General features: G+C 40.9%; 1 pseudogene; it reads left to right on the top strand.

The window, feature by feature from the left end:
• The first annotated feature begins 2253 nt into the window (after nt 1-2253).
• The window catches only part of LOC132488858 (poly(A) polymerase type 3-like), a 32221-nt pseudogene continuing 15930 nt past the window's right edge, over nt 2254-18544 (top strand).

The following is an 18544-nucleotide window of genomic DNA, read 5'->3' as shown; positions in this document are numbered from 1 at the left end:
TTGTTTTTGTATCTATTCAGCAAGCCTGTGTCTTTTGGTTGGAGCATTTAATCCATTCACGTTTAAAGTAATTATCGATATGTATGTTCCTATGACCATTTACTTAATTGTTTTGGGTTTGTTTTTGTAAGTCTTTTTCTTCTCTTGTGTTTCCCACTTAGAGAAGTTCCTTTAGCATTGTTGTAGAGCTGGTTTGGTGGTGCTTAATTCTCTTAGCTTTTGCTTGTCTGTAAAGCTTTTGATTTCTCCATCGAATTTGAATGACATCCTTGCTGGGTAGAGTAATCTTGGTTGTAGGTTCTTCCCTTTCATCACTTTAAGCATATCATGCCACTCCCTTCTGGCTTGTAGAGTTTCTGCTGAGAAATCAGCTATTAACCTTATGGGAGTTCCCTTGTATGTTATTTGTCGTTTTTGCCTTGTTGCTTTCAATGATTTTTCTTTGTCTTTAATTTTTGCCAATTTGATTACTATGTGTCTCGGCGTGTTTCTCCTTGGGTTTATCCTGTATGGGACTCTCTGCACTTCCTGGACTTGGGTGGCTATTTCCTTTCCCATGTTAGGGAAGTTTTTGACTATAATCTCTTCAAGTATTTTCTCTGGTCCTTTCTCTGTCTCTTCTCCTTCTGGGACCCCTGTAATGCGAATGTTGTTGTTTTTAATGTTGTCCCAGAGGTCTCTTAGGCTGTCTTCATTTCTTTTCATTCTTTTTTCTTTATTCTGTTCTGCAGCAGTGCATTCCACCATTCTGTTTTCCAGGTCACTTATCCATTCTTCTGCCTCAGTTATTCTGCTATTGATTCCTTCTAGTGTAGTTTTCATTTTAGTTATTGAATTGTTCATCTGTTTGTTCTTTAATCCTTCTAGGGCTTTATTAAACATTTCTTGCACCTTCTCGATCTTTGCCTCCACTCTTTTTCCCAGGTCCTGGATCATCTTCACTATCATTATTCTCTATTCCTTTTCTGGAAGTTTGCCTATCTCCACTTCATTTAGTTGTTTTTCTGGGGTTTTATCTTGTTCCTCCATTTGGTACATAGCCCTCTGCCTTTTCATCTTGTCTCTCTTTCTGTGAATGTGGCTTTTTCCCACAGGCTGCAGGATTGCAGTTCCTCTTGCTTCTGCTGTCTGCCCTCTCGTGGATGCGGCCATCTAAGAGACTTGTACAAGTTTCCTGATGGGAAGGACTGGTGGTGGGTAGAGCTGACTGTTGCTCTGGTGGGCAGAGCTCAGTAAAACTTTAATCTGCTTGACTGCTGATGGTGGGGCTGGGTTCCCTCCCTGTTGGTTGTTTGGCCTGAGGCAACCCAGCACTGGAGCCTACCTGGGCTCTTTGGTGGGGCTGATGTCAGACTCTGGGAAGGCTCACGCAAAGGTGTACTTCCCGGATCTTCTGCTGCCAGTGTCCTTGTCCTCACAGTGAGCCACAGCCATGCCACACCTCTGCAGGAGCCCCTCCCACACTAGCAGGTAGGTCTGGTTCAGTCACCCCTGGGGTCACTGCTCCTTCCCCTGTGTCCTGATGCGCACACTACTTTGTGTGTGCCCTCCAAGAGTGGAGTCTGTTTTCCCCAGTCCTGTCGAAGTCCTGCAATCAAATCCCACTAGCCTTCAAAGACTGATTCTCTAGAAATTCCTCCTCCCATTGCCAGAACCCCAGGTTGGGCAGCCTGACGTGGGGCTCAGAACCTTCACTCCAGTGGGTGGACTTCTGTGGTATAAGTGTTCTCCAGTCTGCGAGTCACCCACCCAATAGTCATGGGATTTGATTTTATTGTGATTGCGCCCCTCCTACCGTCTCATTGTGGCTTCTCCTTTGTCTTTGGATGTGGGGTATCTTTTTTGGTGAGTTCCAGTGTCCTCCTGTCGATGACTGTCCATCAGCTAGCTGTGATTCTGGTGTTCTCGCAAGAGGGAGTGAGAGCACGTCCTTCTACTCCACTATCTTCATTCTTGCATAATATTTTTGTTTCTGAGTAAAAAATTATAGTTGCTGTCTAATACGGTTGCCATGAGCCACATGTGGCTGCTGAGTACTTGAAACACGATGAATCCAAGTGTAGAGAGGCTTGCTTTTGTTGGCTCCTGGGACATGCTGAGCTTTCCCCTGCTTGAGTCTCGCACTGCTGAAAGTCCTTTGCTCTGATGGTGATTGGCTGTCGTTCAACTCATCTCCTCAGAGAGGCTGCTCCTGTTCCCAGGCACCAGAGGGACTCTTGACTGTATCACCCTGTGCTCTGGGGCTTGCTGATGATGGGCAAGGGGCCCAGGAAGGAGGGTCCAGATGGAGCGGCCCCACTGGAAGGCCCGGGAGTGTCTGACGGGGTTCATGGCCTGTGCAGAGGGGTGATTGCAAGGTGGTGAGAAATGGCTGGACCTCTCTGGGACCGTGCAAGGAACCGGGAGGCTGGGCGATGGCTGCACAGGACCTCAGGGAGAAGGCGAGCTCGGAAGGGCACCTCCGGGCCAGGGGTTCTAAGCTAACATCAAGGTCTGCCGGTTTGTGGTAGCCCCAGCACCCAAGGCGGTCCCCCACCTGACGGCAGCCCAGGCCAGCGCTTTCCAGGTGCCCTCTGGAACCGCCTAGCCCACGAGGAGGGTCATTCTCATCCCAATGAGTCACCTGGACTCGGGCGAGGGCCCCAGCCCAAGGTCACAGGGCCAGCCAGTGGAGGAGGCAGATTTGAACCCGGAGCCGGGTCAACGTTACCGGGCCTTTCTTGGCGGGCCAGAGCCAAGGCTGCCCACCTAGCGTATCCCAGGGACTGGACTGGCCTGCGGACCCGGTGGCAGGGTCACGGGGTGCTGGGGCGTCTGGGAGCCTGTCAAAGAGCTCAGCCTTTTATTCTATTCAGGACTTAAATGAGTTGGATGAGGCCCACCCACATTGGGGAGGCCAAGCTGCTTTATTCGGTCTACTGATTCAGATGTTAATCTCATCCAGAAGCACCCTCACAGATATACCCAGAAATAATATTTAACCAAATATCTTGGCACCCCATGGCCAAATTGACACATAACAGTAATCATCACAGGTGTGAACATTTTAACGACAGATTGCTTTCCAGGACGGAGCATAGTTCTTTCACTAAAAACTCACGAGCTTGGAGTACAGTCATTTCTAATTTTTGCTAAAGATGAACAATGGTGCTTCCTTGCTATTTTAATATGCATTTCTTTGATTAGCATCTGCCCTACCTCATTTGTAAAGTAAGGAAATTGAGGTCCAGATGGATATGTAATCTAGTTAATGACACAACCAAGACCAGAACCCTTGATCCCTGGCTCCATCCACTGTCCTTTCCAGTTTTTTCAGGACAAACTAGGTTTGTTTTGTTTGGTTTGACTATAAACAATCCCTGTTTCTCCTGCCCTCTTTTCTTGTTTGGCAAACACACCCTGAGGTGACCCCGGCCCCCAGTGATATCCTGCCTCCTGGTGGCCACACCTTTGTGTGTTTCCCCTCTCCATGTGTTGCAGGCAGGACCTGTGACTTGCTTTTGAGCAATAGAATACGGCAAAGGTGATGGGGTGTTACTCCTGTGATTATATTACATTATATAAAATCCCATGTTAGTAGAGTGGAACAGGAGATTCTCTTTGCTGGCTTGTGGAAACAAGCAGCCATGTTGAGGGAACCCACATGGCAAGGAACTTTGGGTGTCCTGTAGGATCTGCAGACAGCTTCCAACTGATGGCTATGAAAAGCCAGGGCCTTCACTCATACAAGGAAATAAATTTTGCAAACAACCTGACTTAGCTTGGAAGCAGCTTCTTCCAGATGTAGTTGAGCCTCCCGGTGAGAAGGCCTCCTGGCCAACACCTTGACTGCAGGCTTGTGAGACCCTGAGCTGAAGATCCAGTAAAGCTGTGCCCAGACTATTGACCCACAGAAACTGTGAGATAATAAATGTGTGTTGTTTTAATCCACTCCGTTTGTGGTTATTTGTTTCACAGCATAGAAAACCAACACACTGTGCTTCCTGGAAAACTTTTCATTTTCTTATTCCATTACTCCAGAAAAGTCTGGATTTCTATCAGTGAGTACAATCTGGAGAAAAGTTCAGATATTTTAGTGAATACATATGACCCATGTGTTTACCTTGCCTGATTCATTAACTAAGAGACCAAGTGTACTAATGAATTCACATTCATATCTGTCTGACATTTTGTGAAAACAGTTAAAACTCAGCAAATGAAGTATGTGTTGTTTTCCCCCTGTCCCTTCTTTGTGATTAAACGTAAACAAGGACTCTGAGGCTTCAAAATAACTCAGGATGAGTTAGAGCCCTAGGGGGTTACTGTGTATAGATATATATTTTGGAGAGGAGCCCCTGAAGACCATCTCTCCAACCAAAGGCATGGGTGGGGCTTATAAAGGCTGAAGCCACAAAGCTTCACAAGGTAACATGATGGGTCAGTTTAAACAAGTCCTTGGCTTGTCAGTTCAGGATTGATTGGTTGTAGTGGGGCTTGGAGTGTCAACGGCTGAATTCCGAGTTCCTTCCTTGAGTCTAGATAGCATAGTCACAGGTTCACATCAGGCCCTTCTCACTCTAATCAGTTTTCTGGGAAGCAGTTGCTCTGGCTCCTTCTTCAGGGGCCCTCACTGCTGTTTACACCCTTCAGGCTCTGCGTTCTGTGGGCAAGTCCTATTTGCACACTTAAGGCTCAGAGAAAATTTCCTTTATCAATTCGCATAGGGAATTAATAGGGGGTTGGTTTCAAGGGAGTTTTAATTTAAAAGGAATTTTTAAATTGCTCTAGGAAGAAATAGCAAAATCATGACTCTAATCCCGTAATTTAGCCTTAACTGCTCATTAAAATCATCTGAGGAGCTTTTAAAACATAGGATGCCTGTGACCCCACTCCAGAACAATTAAATCAAAATCTCTGAGTAAGAGGCCACGCTATCAGAATGTTTTAAAGGCTCCCCAGGTGATTCTAACACGTAGCAGGCTCCAATACTGCATATCTAATTGGTTTACCCTGCAATAGGGAAGGGTGATTATTTGGTAAGACATTAACTGTTACTTGTACTAGTGTAACTGTAAATATGAGAGGCCAATTCAGAAACCTAACATTTTCAGATTTAGATGAGGAAACTGCCAAATAACCCCAAATAGTGTTACCAGACACAAGAAAGCCTTGTGTCAGATTGAACATATATACTTCTCCACTTGGATATTTAATGGGCATCTCAAAACATTTCCAAAATAATATATTCCCCCCAAAATCTATTCCTCTTATGATCTTTCCTAGCTGATTAAATGTCAGTTTCATTCCACCAGTTTCTTATGCAAAAGACAAACAAAAACACACACCTCTGTTTTTGTTTCCCACAACTGATCCTTCAGCAAATCTTGTTGACTCTACCTTCAAAACACGTCCAGAATTGAACCCCTTCTTACTCCTCCACTGCTACCTCCCTAGTCTAAACCATATGATTTCTCACCAGTCTCCCCACTTCCTCACTTACTTATATTGCAGTGATTCTCAAAGTTTTTGATCACAGGATCCCTTTATGCTGTTAAAAATGATTGAAGATCCCAAAGAGCTTTTGCTTATGTATGTTTACTGTATTAGAAATTGAAACAAATATTTTACTTATCAATCATTTTAAAATAAAAACTATACTTATATGTTAACACAAATAACATATTTTTAAACTTTTTATTTTGCAATTAGAGACTCAGAAGAAGTTGAACAATAATGCCAAGAGATCCCAGGTTTCCATCACCCACCTTCCCTCAGTGGTGACATCTTACTTAACCACAGTACATTATCAAAACCAAATTGATAATAAATAACATATTTTAAAGAAGATTAATTGTATATCCATACAACAAACAAAATTCCATGAAAAGCATGGCATTTTTACATATTTCCAAATCTCTTTAATATCTGGCTTAATTGAAGACAGCTGGATTCTCATAACTGTTTCTGCAGTCAATCTGCCATGAAATGTTTTGTTGGCTGAAGTATATGAAAAAATCTAGCCTCATACGGATATATATTGATAGTTGAAAAAGGATGGACTGTTTTAATAGCCTTTTCAGATAACTGTGGATATTCTTCTTTGATACTATACCAAAAGTTGACAAATGGTAGTTCTTAAAGGTTAGTATAAATGGGGAATTTGAAACCATATCAATAAACTTTTCATGCTGTCAATACTATACAGGCAAAGACCACAAGGAACATACCTATAATTGAACAAAGTTAGGTTTGCTGAATGTTCCAGGCCAGCTAATGGCAGCCACAGCTGATAACACATGGAGCAGAAGAACCACCCAGCTGAGCTCAGTTAATCCACAGAATTGTGAAATATAATAAATAGTTATTGTTGTTTAAAGCCACTAACTTTTGGGATAATTGGTTATCCAGCAATAGATAACCCAAGACATATGACAATCCCAGAAATTAAAGTTTCACCGTGTTAGTCCATGAAGGATAGTGTCAGGAAGGGCTCATACTTCCCAGAAACATTATTTTCTAACAATATACTAACAGTCTTTTCCTATTGTGGGATTTTTGACATATCTTCAAGTTATAAATATTTTGGAGGTCTGTTTTCTAAGCAATTACTACTGCTGCTGGACAGAGAACTCACATGCAGTTATAATTAGGGTTCCATAATCTCTAACAATCGTTGCTTCAAATTTGAATGTTTATTTCTGTAGAACTCAAAACCTCCTTTTACCCATGTTTTAATGATTAAAACAAAGTCATAAATTTCTTAATCTTTGGGTTAGTATCTTGAAATATTTCCCAGGCACAGACTTCAGACACTAAGCATAACCTCAAAACCACTTCTCAGGAGCTTCCCTGGTGGCGCAGTGGTTGAGAATCTGCCTGCCAATGCAGGGGACACAGGTTCGAGCCCTGGTCTGGGAGGATCCCACATGCCGCGGAGCAACTAGGCCAGTGAGCCACAACTACTGAGCCTGCGCGTCTGGAGCCTGTGCTCCACAACGAGAGGCTGCGATAGTGAGAGGCCCGCGCACCGTGATGAAGAGTGGCCCCCGCTTGCCACAACTAGAGAAAGCCCTCACACAGAAATGAAGACCCAACACAGCCACAGATAAATTAATTAATTAATTTAAAAAAACAAAACAAAACACTTCTCAGGCAGGTGTGCGCTGGCCTGCTCCAGGCAGGAGGTCACTGCTCCCAGAGGCAGCTTAGTTCTGTTTTCAGAGAGATGTATGTTTTAGAAAGTTTTCCCTTGTATCAAACATCAGCCTGGTATGAGGGTCTGGAGTCAGAAGACATGGATTTTGATTCCCAGCTATGGGATCTGGGAGGTCATCTGAGCTCCCTGCCGTCCTGCTCTTTAGGAGGCGGGGGCCATAAACACCCACACAGGTGTGTTGATTCTGGGGGCTAATAAACACAAAATCAGAAACAGAATTGTCTTGACAGAACCCTCTTCTTGGTCTGAAACTAAAGGATACATGGCTGAATCTCTATTACTGACCAATTATAAATCATTTTATTTTTTTCCCAGCTGAAGATAATTTTAGGTGTTCATTTTTTGTAAACATTAGATTCATTATTATATTTTAATTTTAACTATTTCAAATGTATTCACTTGGATTTTTTTCTTTTTTTACTAAAGTTTTTTTTACGGTATCTTACATTTATGGCAAAGGATACTGATTTTTCAGTTACAGCACTGAGGTAATGTTTTCTTTTAAAATAAGAGAGTCCAGGGACTTCCCTGGCAGTCCAGCGGTTAAGACTCTGTGCTTCCAATGCAGGGGGCGTGGGTTCCATCCCTGGTCAGAGAACTAAGATCCCACATGCTGTAGGTGTGGTCAAAACATTAAAAAATAATAATAAAAATAAAATAAGAGATCCAGAGTTTGAGAAACATCAGACTTGCAAAGTCCAGACTGTATGATCCAGCCTGTGCCCATCTCTACAGTCTCAAATCTGAGCTTCTTCCAAACACTTTCTAGCCACTTGTGTTTTCCTATGGTTCCCCCAGGTATACCCTACCTTTCACATACTGGTTCCCTGATCCTGAATTGCATGTGTCCCACCCAACTCTCCCCACTTGTTGGCCTAGCCTCATTCTTTAAAACCCAGCTCAAATGCCTTCTCCTGTGTGAGGCCTTCTGGGAACCCATCTTCTCCTCAATCTAGCTTTCCTTGGGTTCCTTCCACTAAATCCCAACTCGCACACTCACAGTGATCCGCTTATGTGCGAGCTCCACCAGCTCCCTAGTAACTGAGGGCAGGTTTCATACCCTATTCACATTGTGTCTCCAGCAACTGGCCAGACACTCCACAAATATCATTTGAGTTAATGAATATTAATAAGGGTCAAAAATTTCCTTGTTTCTAGGTTGGAATCCACCACTAGGATACAAATTCCTACAAGTGTTTCTGGGAAGATTAACAAAACTGTATCACACAGAACCCAACCTAGTCATGGCAACAAAAAAAAATCCTTTTTTTTTTTTAACAAAGATAAAAACAAGCTACACAGATTTTTATGTAAATGATAATATGCTGGTGTTTCGAGCACATGGGGAAAGGTACACTCATACATTGTCGGTAGAGGTGTAAATTGGTGCAAAAAATGCTCATTCTCTTTGACCCAGTATTTCCACTTCTGGATGACTATTTTCAGAAACACTCTCAAGAGTACCAAAATCACATGTACACAGATGTTCTTGGCAGCATTGCTTGTAATAGCAAAAAAAAAAAAATTAGAAGCTACCCCAAAGTCCATTAATGAAGGATGGGGTAAAAAAAAAAAATTTATGAAACACTATGCAGTCATTAAAGAGAATTATCGACCATTAGCTGTGGTTACTCCTGGGGTGTGCACTTATGTGGGACTTTCACTTTCTGTTCATATAGTGCACCATCAGAGTTTTCAGTGAAATTCTGGGAAAAAATCTAATTGGCAAGGCTATTATTATTCAGTATCCTTTAATGTTTTTCTTATGATCATGAGATACTTTTTTTAAAAATACTTAATTTATTTATTTGGCTGTGCCGGGTCTTAGTTGCAGTGCACTGGATCTTCGTTGGAGCATGAAGGATCTAATTCCCTGACCAGGGATCGAACCCGGGCCCTCTGCATTGGGAGCACGAAGCCTTAACCACTGGACCACCAGGGAAGTCCCGTGATCATGAGATACTTTTGTAATTAAAAAAATACAAATAAACCAAATTACAGTTTGATGTTCCTTTAAAAAAGGGCCCCTACACCTCAATAAATGATATTTTTAAAGCCACTAGATGTCACTCTGAGCAAATGCTCTGTGTCATAGCGTGGCTGTTAGAAAATGCTGATCCCTCATCACCAACTAGCTAGTAGAGACATTATCTGGTCTCAGGGAAACGCTGACTTCCGGGGAAGAGTCCCCGCAGAGCCCCAGCCTGTGCCGTGTGGTGTGTCAAGGGGTACAAGTGAGGAAAGGTGAGACGCAGACGCAGGACACCTGAGGGAGGCAGGGCTGGACCTGGACCCTGAGCTGGGAAAGGGATCCTCCCAGCAGAAGTGGGGCCCACCATGGCCATGGTCATGCAGGGTCGCCTTACTTCTGGGCCATGAATTTATGTGTATTAGCTGCCTAGCCTTGACAACTGATTTTGCTTCCAAAATTTCTACCTTCAGGCAAAGCGTTTCCAGCACCTAGGAAGGAGTTGTGGGGAAAAAAAGAAAATCCAGCCCAAATCTGATCAAACTTCTGGATCTACCTAGCAAATGACAGGCACTACAGAGCCCAGAGGAATTTGTGAAATGACAACAGGAGCTCACAGTCAGCAAAACCCAGATTGGGGACTCTACATGACCAATAACCTGGTTTCTTCAACAAATAAATTATAAGGAGACAAATAGAAAGAGATGAAGGGGAAACCCTTAAATTAAACGAGGCTTAAGAGCCCTGTCAACCAACTGCAACATATAGAACTTATTTGGATCCCTAATCAAAGAAACTGTTGGAAAAAAAAAATCAGATGTGTGAATACTGACTGGATATTTGATGATATTTCGGAATTACTGTTAAGTTTTTAGGTATGATAACGATATTAAGGTTTTTTTGTTTTTAAGTCCTTAGAGAAACGTACTGAAATATTTACTGGGATTTGTTTCAAAATAAGGGGCAGTGTGAGGGGCTATAGATGAAATCAGTGGCCCTGAGTTGATCATTGTTGAAGCTGGGTGATTACATGAGTTAATTACACTGTTCTTTTTTACTTCTTTGTTTGAATTTTACTATAAGCATTGTTTAAAATTAGACATCAGCATTGAGATGGGAGGAATAAATGACATACTTGCCAAAGCAAACAATCAGAGAAACTTCCTCAGGACACAACTAGAGCCAGATGAGAACCACAGCAGTCAGTAAATTTCCCAGTGGACAAGAGTTAAATAAACACAGTTCGTTTATCAGTTCTTTGGGATTTGGGAGGGGAAATTAAGCCTCAGTTTCCTTATCTGTAAATGGGCATCACATCAATATTTTCCAGGGGAGTCACGAGACTTAAATGAAAGAAGCATATCAAAGAGGATTTTGAAACCCATGACAAACTACCTGAGTGCTAACAGTAGTTTATGAGGTAACACTAGTTCATTTATTCACACGTATGTTCCATAAACATTCAGGAAGGGCCAGATGCTGTGTTAGGCACTGTGAATACAAAGATGATGGGACCTTAGCCAGCTTTGTCTAATTCCGTGTTTCTCAACCCTGGGCACACATTAAAAATACCAATGCCTGGGCATTCGCCCAGACTAATTAAGTCAGAGTCTCTGGCTATGGGTCTTGGCATAGGGATTTTGTTTGTTTAGAGCTTCACAAGTGATTGATTCCACTGTGCCGCCAGTTGAGAACCATTCTTCTAATCGATTTTGATCAATGAGTAGTTCTGAGCAATCTTTAAGAAGCCTGGGTCTTAAAAAAATGGTACAAATGAACTTATTTACAAAACAGAAATAGAGTCACAGATGTAGAAAAACTTACTGTTACCAGGGGGGAAAGGGGGTGGGGAGGGATGAATTGGGAGATTGGGATTGATGTATACACACTACCATATATATATAATAGATAATAAGGACCTACTGTATAGCACAGGGAACTCTTTTCAATACTCTGCAATGGCCTACATGGGAAAAGAATCTTAAGAAGAGGGGATATATGTATCTGTATAACTGATTCACTTTGCTGTACAGCAGAAACTAACACAACATTGTAAATCAGTTATACTCTAATAAAAATTAAAAAAAAAAAGCCTAGGTCTTGGCTTATGTAATTTTCAAGCAACTTTTAATGACTAGAGCACCCTCTAAGGTGTTTGCTCTCTGAAAGGACAAGGACTTGTCCAGCTGTGCACCGATTGTGGCCATCTGGCCACACCTGACTTCCCAGTGGTTGACAAAAGAGACAGGCAATTTTAGGTATTTCCCATGGAATTTTCCATGGTGTTTTTCTTCCCTATAGGGGATTTATCTTTTCTGATTATAAAAGGTTTGGGGTTTTGTAAAAGTCCCAGTTTCAGATATGAACAAAGGAGACTGGTCAGGGTTCCTGACTCACATTCCAAGTCAGACCTCCCAGAGTTTGCATCCCTGAGTCACGCTGAGCCCTGAAACCACGGGGTGTGAGGGAGGAAAGCAGTGAGCCTGGCCACACCAATCTACTCAGCACAGAATTCCCCACAAACACTTCCTGTTTGACCTTCCAGTTTGTTCCAGAAGGTTCTGAAAAGAGAGACATAGGATCCGTTGAAATGCATAAGAACGGAAAGAAAATCAGGTTGAGAGTAAAGTTTCTGGAGAAACAATGTAAAATAATGCTGTGAAAGCAGCATCCCAGATTCTCCAAGTCTCTTTACTAGATGCATGAGTTGTGTAAAACCATGGAAATAAAGATTTACTTGTGGTGGGATCTTATTTTACTTCTTCCCTCTACATATCCAGGCATCTTTCTTCCTCAGCACATATCCTCAAATGCAAGCACCTGGATGGGATCTTTATGGGTACCAAGGAAGTCCAGAAGAAGGAAAGCATATGCTCTGGAACCACAGATGCTAAGTGATACCCCAGCTCTACCCCTTACCCATGTGTAAGCTTGAGTAAGACGCTGAAATGTTTCCCTATCTGTACAGTGAGGTTCATGATAATATTTCATAATGTTGCTGGGAGGATTAAATGAGATAAAGGGTAAATGAGATTAAGTGAGATAAAGAATGCTTAGCACAGCATCTACTGCATAGTAAACTATGATTAAGTTTAACACAGGATCTACTGCCAGAAATCCCCCAGACCAGTGCTTCTTAAATTTTGTGCATATGAATCACCTGGAGACCTTGCAATTCAGGGTACAAGTTTTAGTATGGGAAGATGAAAAAGTTCTGGAGATGGATGGTAAGGTTGCACAACAATGTAAATTACCTAACGCCACTGAACTGTACTTTTTAAAATGATTAAAATGGCAAATTTTGTTATGTACGTTTTATCACAATTTTTTTAAAAGAACTTTCTTTTTTTAAAGTACTTTTCAGAAGCATTTCTAGTAAGCTCCCAGGTGAGGCTGATGATGTTGGTTTGCAGACCACACTTTGAGTAGCAAGGTCCTCTGGGTAATGAACCACTACCATCAAATCCATATTGCACTTTACAGTTTACATAAGGCATTTATTTCTACATCCCTTGTCTCTGTGATCCCCACAATAACAACACATGATACTGTATTCAGAACAAACACAATTCTTCCTCACCTGCAGACAACCCCTTGATCTTTGGTCATAGCCCTTTACATCACATCAGGACTGTCTCTCTATATAGGCAGATAGGATGTTACTTGAGGGCCTCTTCATTTTTTTCCAGTTTTTGACTGCTTTTTTTAGGCCAAGTCTCCCAAGCAAATGCTTCCCGTATCAACCTAGGCCTTCCTTCCTCATTTATGTTTATGGCTGGGGTAAAGGTAGGTTCTCCAGCCTAAATAGGGAGCATTTGCTTCACGCATTGGATGCTTGACTTCCTCCCAATCTGGTTGGGGGCATTTCAAATATTTCCTCTGTATTTACCATCTTACTGACAGAACACATGGAAAACGGCTTTGTCATGTCTGACGAGTGCGGGACCTGACAGCATTTGTTGGAATTCTAGTTTTTGTTTAGTCATCACTGCTACATATCTGCAAGTGAAAACAGAGCTGGGCGCTCTCAGCTACACTGTGTGCACTACATGATCATCAGCCCAAAACAACAGCTCCCCAAGTGCGCCTATGTAACCTAGTGAGAGTACCCTTCCTCAGAGAGCTATGAACATAGCCCTCATTAGTGCATTTGCTCACAGCTGTTTCTTGTACCAGACGTTCATGCAGGTTCAGACTTTGGGCTGTCACTTGGAGTCATCTGCAGGAATCCTGCAGTAATGTGTCCATTTCCCAAGCCATTGGGAACAAGAACAAGGTCACTGGGCATCCATAACTCCACTTGAAATAGTAGGTTGTCCTGTCAGCTTTCTAATCTAAGAAGAAACTGTGTTGCTGAGGCCAAAGTGCCTGCCGCCGGCCCCTCCAACAGTGGGATTCCCTACAACCACCAGCAAGAATTCTTGGGCGTCTCAAATCTCAAAAAGAAAGGAGGCAGGACAGGCACCCTAGAGTTCAAGTCCCTTAGAACCTGGTTCTCCACATTAGAATCATCTGGGGAGGCAAGCGTTTTAAAAAATATTGACACCTGGGCCCCATTCCGGATCAACAGAATCAGAAAGTCTTGGGGTGGAAACTAGGCATCAACAATTATTTTAAAGTCTAATGTGTGGCCATGTTGAAAACCTGTACCTTAGAGGGCTTCTGTTTTGTTTTGTTTAGACCTTAATCAGAGCAAAAATTATGACTGACAAAGAGGCTGGAGCCTCTCATTACAAAACATACGTTTCAAATGTCTTTAATGACACAATGTGAACACTGAGTCTGAGCAAAGCAGCAGTTTTGGTGAAACTGTAATCATGTTGTGTGTTTACCCCAAGAGTGAGGATAATTCGCTCTTCGGTGACAGCACAGAACCAAGGGCCAGCTGCCACCTTGAGAAGCCCTGGACTGCTGACCCAGCCCCGAGGCAAGAACCGGGAAGAAGGAGGGTTTGGTGTGCCTTGCTCACAGGAATGCCCACCAAATACTGGCTGGACGTGTTGAGTTTTGAAACAAAAAGTGTAACTATAAAAGAATTACAAAAATTAATCTCTTTATCTGAGAGATAAGTTTGGAATTAACTGTTCCAGGAAGTAGACAGCAAACATAGCAGAACTCGGCAAAGTAATAACACACCACAAATTCACTAAAAATCAGTACGTATTAAAACTTAATTTCTGGATTTCTTGGTCACTCTGTCACACACTCTCCTTCATCAGGAGGAGTATTTGGCTGGACATGCTTTAGAAAAATGAGATCTCCAAAAAGTTTTATCTACAAAAAGTTTTAAAGACTTACATTCTTTAAATCCATTCTCCTAAATGGATTTAAAGCATATTCTAAGCAGGGTTCTCCAAACCTGGACAGATATCAGCTTTGTAAAAAATGCTGGATCAGAATCACCTAGGATGGGGTCCCAGAGCTTGAGATGGCATATTTACTTCCCATTGCTGCTATAACAAATTACCAACTTAGTGGCTTAAAACAACATAAATGTATTCTCTTACGGTTCAGTAGGTCAGAAATCCAACAGAGGTCTCGGCGAGGCTGCTTTCCTTTCTGGAGGCTCTAGGAGAGCATCTGTTCCCTGCCTTGTCCAGCTTCTAGGGGCTGCCTACATTCCTCGGCTCATGGCCCCTTTCTCCATCTTCAAAGCCAGCAACAGCACAGTGAGTTCTCACATCACCTCACTCTGACCTCCTCTTCTGCCTCCCTCCTCCTTCTTTAAGGGCCTGTGTAATTACATTGGGCCCACCTGGATAATGCAGGATGCTATCAACATCTCAAGGACCTTAATCACACCTGCAAAGTCCTTTTTGCCATGTAAGGTAACCCATTCACAGGTTCTGGGGATTAGGATCTGGACCTCTTTGGGGAGGGCCATTAGTCAGCCCCGTACAAATGGTTAAATCTCCCCCAGATAAATATGAGGCAGCTTGTCCATGCACCATCACTTGGGAACCACTGTCAAACCAATGTCAAAGCCTCTCTCCATCCCATACCTATCTCCCAGTCCCAGCCTTGATTTCCTTCTAATGAAATTCTAATGAAATTCACATGGTTCTTTCCCCGTGTGCATTGTCATTCCTACCCACAACCTCCATCACAGTGGAGAGTGAGACCTCCAGATGATTTTCATTTATTCTCTCAGAAATGTTACTGAGTGTCTCTATTTTTCACTTTCCTCATTTTATTTTGAGAACAATTGGTTATAAGCCCTTACTAATTATAAATGTCTCCTTCGATATAATTCAGTTGGTTAAGAATGAGTTAATACACTAGTATATTCCCTAGAGTCTCGGTCAGAAAACATCAGTGTCCATATGCTTAAGAACCTAAATAAGTTAAACTAACATTTTTAAAAAATATCTTTTTTACCTGGGGTGTTCTGGTTAAAAAGAACTAGCTCTTGTTAACTCAAGTAAGTGGAGGAAGGGTGGGATTTCTTATAAAGATACAGACAGAGCAATGAGAGCTGGAATCGAAGAGCAGAAAATGTAGTAGTTGGGCATCATTCACCATGAAATTGAGAAGCAGAGGGATATTTCGGGATCCAAAGGCATCCTTAGAATATCAGTGGCAGAATGTTCTAAATCTTTCCTCTGAAGTGGCTTCCTGAATATAACTCAGCAAATTATCCTTACTTTGGGGAATAAACATAGTCTTTTAAAACCCATTAAACTCAATGGCAACTACTAACATACATTTTACTATTTTTTATGAAAATATATATAGTAAAAAATTCAAACAATATAAATAGGTATAAAATGAAAAAATTCTTCTAGAAAGAGACCTTTGTTAACAGTTTGTATATATCCTTCCAGAATCATTTAAAGGTACGCATAAGCATATTGGAATATATCTTTTTAAAAGCACATGTGAAGTTACATGATTTATTCCTTGATTTTTTTCACCAAACAATATATTTGGTGACTTTTTCATATTCTTACACATAAGTTTACTTCATTCTTTTCAGTGGTTTGTTTAATATATTCCATTACATGGCTTACCATAATTTATTTAATTAGTCCCCAACTGAGGAACAGTTAGATGACCAGATTTTTGCAAATATAAACAATAATGGAATAAATAAATCCTCTTGTCCATTTTTCATTGCCCCCTTGTCTAATTATAGAGGCAAGGCAAATTCCTAGAAGTGGAATTGCTGAGTCAAAGGGTATGTGCATTTTAAATCTTATTAATTTGCTATCCATTGTATTTCTTCCATGAACCACTTACTCATGTTCTTATTCTATTTCCTATTGAGTTACTCATTTTTTTCTTATTTATTTTAAAGTGATTTCTATATATGAAGGAACTTAGTCCTCTGACATATGACATTTTGACATTTTTCTTTTGATTTCATTAACTGTTGAAGTTATCTCTTTCCTAAGGAAGAGTGAGAACCTAGAGGTTTTTGCTGATTTGTTTTGGCTTTTGAATCACCCAGCTAGTTAGGATTCCTAGAACACCACTCTATGTGCTGACTTTCCTGCCGATTCAGGCCCTCTCATCTTTCAGCCAGTAAACTACTAAGCATCTATTAAAATTAGTGTTTACCAGGAGTTTGTAGTTGCCATATTATGTAAAAAAAAAAAAAGGCAAGATTTCACTAAGATTTCAGCTACATAAATAATATGTTAAAGAAAGGACTAGAAGGAAATGCATTAAAAAGTTACTAGTGGTCAGCTCTAAGTATTAGGATCATGAGTTGTTCTTATGTCCTTTTTTGTTCATATACATACATTAATAACAAGTTTATTGAAATATAATTCACAATCCATAAAGTTCACTCTTTTAGAGTGTACAGTTCAATGGCTTTAGTATATTCCTGGAGCTGTACATCATCACCATTCTCTAATTCCCGAACATTTTCATCACCCTAAAAGAAACAACATACTCATTAGCATCACTCCCATTCCCCCTCTCCCCAGCTCTTGCGACTATTAATCTGCTTTCTGTCTCTATGTATTTGCCTATTCTGAACATTTCATATAAATGGAATCATACAATATGTGGACATTTGTATCTGGTGCCTTTCTCTCTTTGCATAATGTTTTCAAAGTGCATACATATTGCAGCAGTTATCAATACCTCATTTCTTTTGATTTTTTTAACCTACCAAAAATATTTTTGCAGGTTTCCTCGAAAATGCTAATTCCCTCACTAAATTAAAAATACTATTAGACTTTATTATGACCACTTAGGGATAACTTGAAGTCTCACTCTAAAAAAAATTTTTTTCATTAATGTCATGCTTATTTCTAAGAACAGAGTAAAGTGTTCTGGTGTTATAAAGACTTTTTCCCCCCTCTGTAGCTATCATACATCCTGACTTACTACACTTTTTAACCCTTTGACCCGCCCTCATCCATTTCTTTCATCCCCCCCCACCCCACTTCTGGCAACCACCAATCTGTTTTTTGTTTAATTTGTTTTGTTTTGTTTTAGATTCCACAGATAAGAGAGATCATATGGTATTTGTCTTTGTCTGACTTATTTCACTTAGCATAGTGCCCTCCAGGCCCATCCATGTTGTCACAAATGGCAAGATTTCCTTCTTTTTTATGGCTGAATAATATTCCATTGTTCCATTTTCTTTCTATCTATGTATCTATCTATCTACCTACCTACCTACCTACCTATGCTACATTTTCTTTTATCTATTCATCCATTGATAGACAATTAGGTTGTTTAAGTTATATATCATGGCTATTATAAATAATGCTGCAATGAACATGGGGCTGCATATATCTTTTTGAGTTAGTGTTTTCATTTGCTTTGGATAAATACCCAAATGTGGAATTGCTGGGTCATATGGTAGTTCTATTTTTAGTTTTTTGAGAAGTCTCCTTATTGTTTTCCAAAGTGGCTACACCAATTTACATTCCTACTAAGAGTGTACAAGGGTTACCTTTTCTCCACATCTTCACCAACACTTGTTATTCCTTGCCTTTTTGATAATAGCCATTCTAACAGGTGTGAAGTGATATCTCATTGTCATTTTGGTTTGCATTTCCCTGATGATTAATGACATTAAGCATCTTTTCATGTGCCTCTTGGCCATCTGTACCTCTTCTTTGGGAAAATGTCTATTCAGATCTTCTGCCCATTTTTTAATCAAATTGGGGTTTTTTTTTGTTTTTTTGCTATTGAGTTGTATGAGTTCTTTATATATTTTTGGATATAAATCCCTTATCAGATATATGATTTGCGAATATTTTCTCCCATTCAGTAGGTTGCCTTTTCATTTTGGTGGTGATTTCCTTTGCTGTGCATAAGTATTTTATTTATTTTACTTTATTTTATTTTACGTGTATATGCTAAAGTTTTTTAGTGTGATATAGTCCCACTTTATTTTTGCTTTTCTTTTGCTTTTG

Source organism: Mesoplodon densirostris, chromosome 1 (assembly GCF_025265405.1).
Source record: "Mesoplodon densirostris isolate mMesDen1 chromosome 1, mMesDen1 primary haplotype, whole genome shotgun sequence".
In the NCBI taxonomy this organism is placed as follows: domain Eukaryota; kingdom Metazoa; phylum Chordata; class Mammalia; order Artiodactyla; family Ziphiidae; genus Mesoplodon; species Mesoplodon densirostris.
The sequence above is the reverse complement of the archived record's forward strand: the minus strand, read 5'-3'. Positions and strand labels throughout refer to the sequence as shown.